The 12,500-nt window shown below is 45.5% G+C and overlaps 1 protein-coding gene across 1 annotated transcript in view; it reads left to right on the forward strand.

The window, feature by feature from the left end:
- The window catches only part of LOC121843903 (rho guanine nucleotide exchange factor 39-like), a gene marked incomplete at its 5' end in the record, with an annotated part of 46,484 nt that overhangs the window by 18,269 nt on the left and 15,715 nt on the right, over window positions 1-12,500 (forward strand). The gene's annotated exons all lie outside the window — the stretch shown is intronic.

The following is a 12,500-nucleotide window of genomic DNA, read 5'->3' on the forward strand; positions in this document are numbered from 1 at the left end:
TCTCTTTCCGTCCTCTCTCCCTCTCTCGCTCTCTCTCGCTCTCCCTCTCCCTCTCTCGCTCTCTCGCTCTCTCCCTCTCCCTCTCCTGCTCTCCTGCTCTCTCGCTCTCTCTCGCTCTCTCCCTCTCCCTCTCTCTGTCTCTCCCTCTCCCTCTCTCTCTCACTCTCTCCCTCTGTCTCTCTCCCTCTCTCTCTCCCTCCATCCTACTCTTTCCGTCCCTCTCTCTCTCTCGCTCTCTCGCTCTCTCCCTCTCCCTCTCCTGCTCTCCTGCTCTCTCGCTCTCTCTCGCTCTCTCCCTCTCCCTCTCTCTGTCTCTCCCTCTCCCTCTCTCTCTCACTCTCTCCCCTCTCTCTCTCCCTCTCTCTCTCCCTCCATCCTACTCTTTCCGTCCTCTCCCTCTCTCGCTCTCGCTCTCTCCCTCTCCCTCTCTCGCTCTCTCCCTCTCTCCCTCTCTCCCTCTCTCCCGCTCTCCCGCTCTCCCGCTCTCTCGCTCTCTCCTCTCTCGCTCTCTCGCTCTCTCGCTCTCTCCCTCTCTCGCTCTCTCCCTCTCCCTCTCCTGCTCTCTCCTGCTCTCTCGCTCTCTCTCGCTCTCTCCCTCTCCCTCTCTCTGTCTCTCCCTCTCCCTCTCTCTCTCACTCTCTCCCTCTCTCTCTCTCCCTCTCTCTCTCCCTCCATCCTACTCTTTCCGTCCCTCTCCCTCTTCGCTCTCTCTCGCTCTCGCTCTCCCTCTCTCCCTCTCTCCCTCTCTCCCTCTCTCTCCTCTCCCGCTCTCCCGCTCTCCGCTCTCCCGCTCTCCCGCTCTCTCGCTCTCTCGCTCTCTCCCTCTCGCTCTCTCCCTCTCTCCCGCTCTCTCGCTCTCTCATCAAATGTATTTCCCACATGCTTCAAATACAACAGGTACCTTACAGTGACATGCTTAGTTACAACCCCCTTAACCAGCAATGCAGTTTTAAGAAAATACACCCCCCCCAAAGTAAGAGTTAAGAGAGGGGAGGGGGAGGGGGGGCAATGCAAATAGTCTGGGTAGCCTTTTGATTAGCTGTTCAGGAGTCTTATGTCTTGGGGGGGTGGAAGCTGTTTAGAAGCCTCTTGGACCTAGACTTGGCGCGAGAGTTGCGTCTTTCCATATTTAGTGCTGTACTAATGACCAGAGAACCGAGGGTGATGTCTGTTCCCTGTATAGTACAGTACTAATGACCAGAGAACCGAGGGTGGTGTCTTTTCCCTGTATAGTACAGTACTAATGACCAGAGAACCGAGGGTGGTGTCTTTTCCCTGTATAGTACAGTACTAATGACCAGAGAACCGAGGGTGATGTCTTTTCCCTGTATAGTACAGTACTAATGACCAGAGAACCGAGGGTGGTGTCTGTTCCGTATATAGTGCAGTACTAATGACCAGAGAACCGAGGGTGATGTCTGTTCCGTATATAGTGCAGTACTAATGACCAGAGAACCGAGGGTGATGTCTGTTCCGTATATAGTGCAGTACTAATGACCAGAGAACTGAGGGTGGTGTCCATATATAGTGCAGTACTAATGACCAGAGAACCGAGGGTGATGTCTGTTCCATGTATAGTGCAGTACTAATGACCAGAGAACCGAGGGTGATGTCTGTTCCGTATATAGTGCAGTACTAATGACCAGAGAACCGAGGGTGGTGTCTGTTCCGTATATAGTGCAGTACTAATGACCAGAGAACCGAGGGTGATGTCTGTTCCATATATAGTGCAGTATTAATGACCAGAGAACATGTACTGAATAGAGATTCCTCTCCTGGGTACGTCTGTCTCATCAGTCTGACTGAAACGTCTCTAGAACGTCTCTCCACCGTCTGATGTGATGGTGGGCTGCTTGTCTCTGGTGAGAGACAGATGGGACAGGACGGTGGGAGAAGTTCTCCTCTCTCTCTCCATCAGATTAGATCCGTCTCTTCTTCAGGACGGTGGGAGAAGTTCTCCTCTCTCTCTCTCTCCATCATATTAGATCCGTCTCTTCTTCAGGATGGTGGGAGAAGTTCTCCTCTCTCTCTCTCTCCATCAGATTAGATCCGTCTCTTCTTCAGGACGGTGGGAGAAGTTCTCCTCTCTCTCTCTCCATCAGATTAGATCCGTCTCTTCTTCAGGATGGTGGGAGAAGTTCTCCTCTCTCTCTCTCTCCATCAGATTAGATCCGTCTCTTCTTCAGGATGGTGGGAGAAGTTCTCCTCTCTCTCTCCGTCAGATTAGATCCGTCTCTTCTTCTCCTCCTCCTCCGTCCCCAGTAAATACATCTTCCTCAAGTCGATTCCTGTTTCCTGTCTCTCCTCCAGGCCTCCCGTACGTCAGTCGACTCCTCTCCTCTGCCGGGCCCACTAACCACTCAGCATTATCTAACGCCACAAATGGCATTTCATTAGCTTGTTATCCCCGCGGAGGCCTGAACGCTGTAAGCTCAATAGCATTATGGGTAATTTCTCATAAAGACACATTATTGATCCTGGGCTTGGCCCGGGCCCTTACTCTACGGCTGAGTCCCAAACGGCACCATATTCCCTATGTAGTGCACTACTTTTAACCAGGATCTATAGGGGTAGTGCACTACTTTTGACCAGGATCTATAGGGGTAGTGCTCTACTTTTAGTGTATCAGGTGGCGTTTGGGCCGGTCTGCCTGGAGCTCTAGAAACGTGTCTGTCAGCAGTCCCTGAATCCCTCCTCCTCCACGCCACGAAGAATTAAACACAGACTCAATTAGACAGCGCTAAATACCACGGATATCTCCATATGCAGAGGTTGGAGGGGGGGAGAAGGAAGAGCTAACGGATATCTCCATATGCAGAGGTTGGAGGGGGAGAAGGAAGAGCTAACGGATATCTCCATATGCAGAGGTTGGAGGGGGGAGAAGGAAGAGCTTTCATGAAAATAGCTCTTCCTGTTTACTTTTTCTCATCCGTGTTTGGGGAACACTCCTCACTCTCTCTCTTCCTCACTCTCCTCGTCTTCCTCTCCTTCCCCCTGTCTTACTATCCCCTCACTCTCTCCCTTCCTCCCTTCCTCTCCTTCCCCCTGTCTAACTATCCCCTCACTCTCTCTCTTCCTCTCTCTCTCTCCCCTCCTCTCCTTCCCCCTGTCTAACTATCCCCTCACTCTCTCCCTTCCTCTCCCTGTCTGCCTCTCCTTTCCCTGTCTAACTATCCCCTCACTCTCTCCCTTTCCTCTCTCTCTCTCCCCTCCTCTCCTTCCCCCTGTCTAACTATCCCCTCACTCTCTCCCTTCCTCTCCCTGTCTGCCTCTCCTTTCCCCTGTCTAACTATCCCCTCACTCTCTCTCTTCCTCTCCTTCCCCCTGTCTAACTATCCCCTCACTCTCTCTCCTTCCTCTCTCTCTCTCCCTCCTCTCCTTCCCCCTGTCTAACTATCCCTCACTCTCTCCTTCCTCTCTCTCTCTCCCCTCCTCTCCTTCCCCCTGTCTAACTATCCCCTCACTCTCTCCCTTCCTCTCTCTCTCTCTCCCCTCCTCTCCTTCCCCCTGTCTAACTATCCCCTCACTCTCTCTCTTCCTCTCCTTCCCCTGTCTAACTATCCCCTCACTCTCTCTCTTCCTCTCCTTCCCCCTGTCTAACTATCCCCTCACTCTCTCTCTTCCTCTCCTTCCTTCCCCCTGTCTAACTATCCCCTCACTCTCTCTCTTCCTCTCCTTCCCCCTGTCTAACTATCCCCTCACTCTCTCTCTCTTCCTCTCCTTCCCCCTGTCTAACTATCCCCTCACTCTCTCTCTTCCTCTCCTTCCCCCTGTCTAACTATCCCATCACTCTCTCTCTTCCTCTCCTTCCCCCTGTCTAACTATCCCCTCACTCTCTCTCTTCCTCTCCTTCCCCTGTCTAACTATCCCCTCACTCTCTCTCTTCCTCTCCTTCCCCCTGTCTAACTATCCCCTCACTCTCTCTCTTCCTCTCCTTCCCCCTGTCTAACTATCCCTCACTCTCTCCCTTCCTCTCTCTCTCTCTCTCTCTCTCCCCTCCTCTCCTTCCCCCTGTCTAACTATCCCCTCACTCTCTCCCTTCCTCTCCCTGTCTGCCTCTCCTTCCCCCTGTCTAACTATCCCCTCACTCTCTCTCTTCCTCTCCTCGTCTGCCTCTCCTTTCCCTTGTCTAACTATCCCCTCACTCTCTCTCTTCCTCTCCTTCCCCCTGTCTAACTATCCCTCACTCTCTCTCTTCCTCTCCTTCCCCCTGTCTAACTATCCCCTCACTCTCTCTCTTCCTCTCCTTCCCCCTGTCTAACTATCCCCTCACTCTCTCTCTTCCTCTCCTTCCCCCTGTCTAACTATCCCCTCACTCTCTCTCTTCCTCTCCTTCCCCCTGTCTAACTATCCCCTCACTCTCTCTCTTCCTCTCCTTCCCCCTGTCTAACTATCCCCTCACTCTCTCTCTTCCTCTCCTCGTCTGCCTCTCCTTTCCCTTGTCTAACTATCCCCTCACTCTCTCTCTTCCCCTCCTTCCCCCTGTCTAACTATCCCCTCACTCTCTCTCTTCCTCTCCTTCCCCCTGTCTAACTATCCCCTCACTCTCTCTCTTCCTCTCCTTCCCCTGTCTAACTATCCCTCACTCTCTCTCTTCCTCTCCTTCCCCCTGTCTAACTATCCCCTCACTCTCTCTTCCTCCCTCCATCTGCCTCTCCTTCCCCCTGTCTAACTATCCCCTCACTCTCTCTTCCTCCCTTCCTCTCCTTCCCCCTGTCTAACTACTACTACTTGGATATTATTCTGTGTCCGTGACAGATTCCCTCTGATGTATAAATAATGGAGCTAAATGATGCTCTGTGAGGAGAAGTGCTTCTCCGTCCTCTGACGTTCTTATTATACAAAGTCACTTCTACCTAATTACCACACGGCAATAGAAGGGGAATCTATTTGAGAGGAGATAGAGGGGGAGGAGCCTAACATCATGTGTAGTGGGGGATAGAGGGGAGGAGCCTAATATTGTGTGTAGTGGGGGATAGAGGGGGAGGAGCCTAATATCGTGTGTAGTGGGGGGATAGAGGGGGAGGAGCCTAATATCGTGTGTAGTGGGGGGATAGAGGGGAGGAGCCTAATATTGTGTGTAGTGGGGGGATAGAGGGGAGGAGCCTAATATCGTGTGTAGTGGGGGATAGAGGGGGAGGAGCCTAATATCGTGTGTAGTGGGGGATAGAGGGGGAGGAGCCTAATATTGTGTGTAGTGGGGGGATAGAGGGGGGAGGAGCCTAATATCGTGTGTAGTGGGGAGATACGGGGGAGGAGCCTAATATCATGTGTAGCGGGGGATAGAGGGGGAGGGGCCTAATACCAGGTGTTGCGGGGGAGAGGGAAAGTGGAGGAGAGTGGGGGAGAGAGTGAAGAGAGAGTGGGGGAGAGAGTGAAGAGAGAGTGGGAGAGTGAAGAGAGAGTGGGGAGAGAGTGAAGAGAAAGTGGGAGAGTGAAGAGAGAGTGGGGGAGAGAGTGGGAGAGAGAGTGGGGAGAGAGTGGGGGAGAGAGAGTGGGGGGGAGAGAGTGAAGAGAAAGTGAGAGAGTGGGGGAGAGAGTGGGAGAGAGAGAGTGGGGGAGAGAGTGAAGAGAAAGTGAGAGAGTGGGGGAGAGAGTGGGGAGAGAGAGTGGGAGAGAGAGTGGGAGAGAGAGTGGGGGGAGAGAGTGGGGGGAGAGAGAGTGGGGGGAGAGAGTGAAGAGAAAGTGAGAGAGTGGGGGAGAGAGTGGGGAGAGAGAAGAGAGAGTGGGGGAGAGAGTGGGGGAGAGAGTGGGGAGAAAGAGTGGGGGAGAAAGAGTGGGGGAGAAAGAGTGGGGAGAGAGTAGAGAGAGTAGAGAGAGAGAGAGTGGGAGAGAGAGTAGAGAGTGGTTCAGACCCGTTCACTGAACTCTAATTAGATAATACTTTTGATGATGGTACATTTTGAAATCTTAATCCATTTAATTTATAATGTGAGACTTACACACACACACACACACACACACACACACCCTTCCAATATCATTACTATTGCTAATACCAGGTCTATAGACCTCTCTCCTTAGAGACCATATAAACTATCACTATCTAATACCAGGTCTATAGACCTCTCTCTCCTTAGAGACACCATATAAACTATCACTATCTAATACCAGGTCTATAGACCTCTCTCTCCTTAGAGACACCATATAAACTATCACTATCTAATACCAGGTCTATAGACCTCTCTCTCCTTAGAGACCATATAAACTATCACTATCTAATACCAGGTCTATAGACCTCTCTCTCCTTAGAGACACCATATAAACTATCACTATCTAATACCAGGTCTATAGACCTCTCTCTCTCCTTAGAGAGACCATATAAACTATCACTATCTAATACCAGGTCTATAGACCTCTCTCTCCTTAGAGAGACCATATAAACTATCACTATCTAATACCAGGTCTATAGACCTCTCTCTCCTTAGAGAGACCATATAAACTATCACTATCTAATACCAGGTCTATAGACCTCTCTCTCCTTAGAGACCATATAAACTATCACTATCTAATACCAGGTCTATAGACCTCTCTCTCCTTAGAGACACCATATAAACTATCACTATCTAATACCAGGTCTATAGACCTCTCTCCTTAGAGAGACCATATAAACTATCACTATCTAATACCAGGTCTATAGACATCTCTCTCCTTAGAGACACCATATAAACTATCACTATCTAATACCAGGTCTATAGACCTCTCTCTCCTTAGAGACACCATATAAACTATCACTATCTAATACCAGGTCTATAGACCTCTCTCTCCTTAGAGACACCATATAAACTATCTAATACCAGGTCTATAGACCTCTCTCTCCTTAGAGACACCATATAAACTAGCACTATCTAATACCAGGTCTATAGACCTCTCTCTCCTTAGAGAGACCATATAAACTATCACTATCTAATACCAGGTCTATAGACCTCTCTCTCCTTAGAGAGACCATATAAACTATCACTATCTAATACCAGGTCTATAGACCTCTCTCCTTAGAGACACCATATAAACTATCACTATCTAATACCAGGTCTATAGACCCTCTCTCTCCTTAGAGACCATATAAACTATCTAATACCAGGTCTATAGACCTCTCTCTCCTTAGAGACCATATAAACTCTCACTATCTAATACCAGGTCTATAGACCTCTCTCTCCTTAGAGACACCATATAAACTATCACTATCTAATACCAGGTCTATAGACTCTCTCTCCTTAGAGACCATATAAACTATCACTATCTAATACCAGGTCTATAGACCTCTCTCTCCTTAGAGACACCATATAAACTATCACTATCTAATACCAGGTCTATAGACCTCTCTCTCCTTAGAGACACCATATAAACTATCACTATCTAATACCAGGTCTATAGACCTCTCTCTCCTTAGAGACACCATATAAACTATCACTATCTAATACCAGGTCTATAGACCTCTCTCTCCTTAGAGACACCATATAAACTATCACTATCTAATACCAGGTCTATAGACCTCTCTCTCCTTAGAGAGACCATATAAACTATCACTATCTAATACCAGGTCTATAGACCTCTCTCTCCTTAGAGACACCATATAAACTATCACTATCTAATACCAGGTCTATAGACCTCTCTCTCCTTAGAGAGACCATATAAACTATCACTATCTAATACCAGGTCTATAGACCTCTCTCTCCTTAGAGACACCATATAAACTATCTAATACCAGGTCTATAGACTCTCTCTCCTTAGAGAGACCATATAAACTATCACTATCTAATACCAGGTCTATAGACCTCTCTCTCCTTAGAGACACCATATAAACTATCTAATACCAGGTCTATAGACCTCTCTCTCCTTAGAGAGACCATATAAACTATCACTATCTAATACCAGGTCTATAGACCTCTCTCTCCTTAGAGAGACCATATAAACTATCACTATCTAATACCAGGTCTATAGACCTCTCTCTCCTTAGAGACACCATATAAACTATCACTATCTAATACCAGGTCTATAGACCTCTCTCTCCTTAGAGACACCATATAAACTATCACTATCTAATACCAGGTCTATAGACCTCTCTCTCCTTAGAGACACCATATAAACTATCACTATCTAATACCAGGTCTATAGACCTCTCTCTCCTTAGAGACCATATAAACTATCACTATCTAATACCAGGTCTATAGACCTCTCTCTCCTTAGAGACCATATAAACTATCACTATCTAATACCAGGTCTATAGACCTCTCTCTCCTTAGAGACCATATAAACTATCACTATCTAATACCAGGTCTATAGACCTCTCTCTCCTTAGAGACACCATATAAACTATCTAATACCAGGTCTATAGACCTCTCTCTCCTTAGAGACACCATATAAACTATCACTATCTAATACCAGGTCTATAGACCTCTCTCTCCTTAGACACCATATAAACTATCACTATCTAATACCAGGTCTATAGACCTCTCTCTCCTTAGAGACACCATATAAACTATCACTATCTAATACCAGGTCTATAGACCTCTCTCTCCTTAGAGACACCATATAAACTATCACTATCTAATACCAGGTCTATAGACCTCTCTCTCCTTAGAGACACCATATAAACTATCACTATCTAATACCAGGTCTATAGACCTCTCTCTCCTTAGAGAGACCATATAAACTATCACTATCTAATACCAGGTCTATAGACCTCTCTCTCCTTAGAGACCATATAAACTATCACTATCTAATACCAGGTCTATAGACCTCTCTCCTTAGAGAGACCATATAAACTATCACTATCTAATACCAGGTCTATAGACCTCTCTCTCCTTAGAGACACCATATAAACTATCACTATCTAATACCAGGTCTATAGACCTCTCTCTCCTTAGAGAGACCATATAAACTATCACTATCTAATACCAGGTCTATAGACCTCTCTCTCCTTAGAGACACCATATAAACTATCACTATCTAATACCAGGTCTATAGACCTCTCTCTCCTTAGAGACACCATATAAACTATCACTATCTAATACCAGGTCTATAGACCTCTCTCTCCTTAGAGAGACCATATAAACTATCTAATACCAGGTCTATAGACCTCTCTCTCCTTAGAGACACCATATAAACTATCACTATCTAATACCAGGTCTATAGACCTCTCTCTCCTTAGAGACACCATATAAACTATCTAATACCAGGTCTATAGACCTCTCTCTCCTTAGAGAGACCATATAAACTATCACTATCTAATACCAGGTCTATAGACCTCTCTCTCCTTAGAGACACCATATAAACTATCACTATCTAATACCAGGTCTATAGACCTCTCTCCTTAGAGACACCATATAAACTATCACTATCTAATACCAGGTCTATAGACCTCTCTCTCCTTAGAGACCATATAAACTATCTAATACCAGGTCTATAGACCTCTCTCTCCTTAGAGACCATATAAACTATCACTATCTAATACCAGGTCTATAGACCTCTCTCTCCTTAGAGACCATATAAACTATCACTATCTAATACCAGGTCTATAGACCTCTCTCCTTAGAGACCATATAAACTATCACTATCTAATACCAGGTCTATAGACCTCTCTCTCCTTAGAGACACCATATAAACTATCACTATCTAATACCAGGTCTATAGACCTCTCTCTCCTTAGAGACCATATAAACTATCACTATCTAATACCAGGTCTATAGACCTCTCTCTCCTTAGAGACACCATATAAACTATCACTATCTAATACCAGGTCTATAGACCTCTCTCTCCTTAGAGACACCATATAAACTATCACTATCTAATACCAGGTCTATAGACCTCTCTCTCCTTAGAGACACCATATAAACTATCACTATCTAATACCAGGTCTATAGACCTCTCTCTCCTTAGAGACACCATATAAACTATCACTATCTAATACCAGGTCTATAGACCTCTCTCTCCTTAGAGACCATATAAACTATCACTATCTAATACCAGGTCTATAGACCTCTCTCTCCTTAGAGACCATATAAACTATCACTATCTAATACCAGGTCTATAGACCTTTCTCTCCTTAGAGAGACCATATAAACTATCACTATCTAATACCAGGTCTATAGACCTCTCTCTCCTTAGAGACACCATATAAACTATCTAATACCAGGTCTATAGACCTCTCTCTCCTTAGAGAGACCATATAAACTATCACTATCTAATACCAGGTCTATAGACCTCTCTCTCCTTAGAGACACCATATAAACTATCACTATCTAATACCAGGTCTATAGACCTCTCTCTCCTTAGAGAGACCATATAAACTATCACTATCTAATACCAGGTCTATAGACCTCTCTCTCCTTAGAGAGACCATATAAACTATCACTATCTAATACCAGGTCTATAGACCTCTCTCTCCTTAGAGAGACCATATAAACTATCACTATCTAATACCAGGTCTATAGACCTCTCTCTCCTTAGAGACACCATATAAACTATCACTATCTAATACCAGGTCTATAGACCTCTCTCTCCTTAGAGAGACCATATAAACTATCTAATACCAGGTCTATAGACCTCTCTCTCCTTAGAGAGACCATATAAACTATCACTATCTAATACCAGGTCTATAGACCTCTCTCTCCTTAGAGAGACCATATAAACTATCACTATCTAATACCAGGTCTATAGACCTCTCTCTCCTTAGAGAGACCATATAAACTATCTAATACCAGGTCTATAGACCTCTCTCTCCTTAGAGACACCATATAAACTATCTAATACCAGGTCTATAGACCTCTCTCTCCTTAGAGACACCATATAAACTATCACTATCTAATACCAGGTCTATAGACCTCTCTCTGCTTAGAGACACCATATAAACTATCTAATACCAGGTCTATAGACCTCTCTCTCCTTAGAGACCATATAAACTATCACTATCTAATACCAGGTCTATAGACCTCTCTCTCCTTAGAGACCATATAAACTATCACTATCTAATACCAGGTCTATAGACCTCTCTCTCCTTAGAGACACCATATAAACTATCACTATCTAATACCAGGTCTATAGACCTCTCTCTGCTTAGATAGACCATATAAACTATCACTATCTAATACCAGGTCTATAGACCTCTCTCTCCTTAGAGACACCATATAAACTATCACTATCTAATACCAGGTCTATAGACCTCTCTCTCCTTAGAGACACCATATAAACTATCACTATCTAATACCAGGTCTATAGACCTCTCTCTCCTTAGAGACACCATATAAACTATCACTATCTAATACCAGGTCTATAGACCTCTCTCTCCTTAGAGAGACCATATAAACTATCACTATCTAATACCAGGTCTATAGACCTCCCTCTCTTTAGAGACACCAGCTCATTGGTCTGTCTGGTGGACATTACCCCTGTTCTGGGCCTGGGTAGACTCAGCTGGGCTGTCATTGGTCTGTCTGGTGTTCTGGGCCTGGGTAGACTCAGCTGGGCTGTCATTGGTCTGTCTGGTGTAAATTACCCCTGTTCTGGGCCTGGATAGACTCAGCTGGGCTGTCATTGGTCTGTCTGGTGTTCTGGGCCTGGGTAGACTCAGCTGGGCTGTCATTGGTCTGTCTGGTGTTCTGGGCCTGGATAGACTCAGCTGGGCTGTTAATGTTGTTTGTGGAGGTAAAGTCTCTCTCTGTAATGAGGATGACCGATGATAATGACTGTTATTGATCCAGGGTGATAATGACCTGTTATTGATCCAGGGTGATAGTGACCTGTTATTGATTCAGGGTGATAATGACAGTTGTTGATTCAGGGTGATAATGACAGTTGTTGATTCAGGGTGATAATGACCTGTTATTGATTCAGGGTGATAATGACAGTTGTTGATTCAGGGTGATAATGACAGTTGTTGATTCAGGGTGATAATGACCTGTTGTTGATTCAGGGTGATAATGACAGTTGTTGATTCAGGGTGATAATGACCTGTTGATCCAGGGTGATAATGACCTGTTGATCCAGGGTGATAATGACCTGTTGATCCAGGTGATAATGACCTGTTGTTGATTCAGGGTGATAATGACCTGTTTTTGATTCAGGGTGATAATGACAGTTGTTGATTCAGGGTGATAATGACAGTTGTTGATTCAGGGTGATAATGACCTGTTGATTCAGGGTGATAATGACCTGTTGATTCAGGGTGATAATGACCTGTTGATTCAGGGTGATAATGACAGTTGTTGATTCAGGGTGATAATGACCTGTTGATTCAGGGTGATAATGACCTGTTGATCCAGGGTGATAATGACATGTTTTTGATCCAGGGTGATAATGACCTGTTGATCCAGGGTGATAATGACCTGTTTTTGATCCAGGGTGATAATGACCTGTTGATTCAGGGTGATAATGACCTGTTTTTAATTCACGGTGATAATGACCTGTTGATTCAGGGTGATAATGACCTGTTTTTGATTCACGGTGATAATGACCTGTTGATTCAGGGTGATAATGACCTGTTTTTGATTTAGGGTGATAAT

Source organism: Oncorhynchus tshawytscha, unplaced genomic scaffold, assembly GCF_018296145.1.
Source record: "Oncorhynchus tshawytscha isolate Ot180627B unplaced genomic scaffold, Otsh_v2.0 Un_contig_5785_pilon_pilon, whole genome shotgun sequence".
Lineage (NCBI taxonomy): Eukaryota > Metazoa > Chordata > Actinopteri > Salmoniformes > Salmonidae > Oncorhynchus > Oncorhynchus tshawytscha.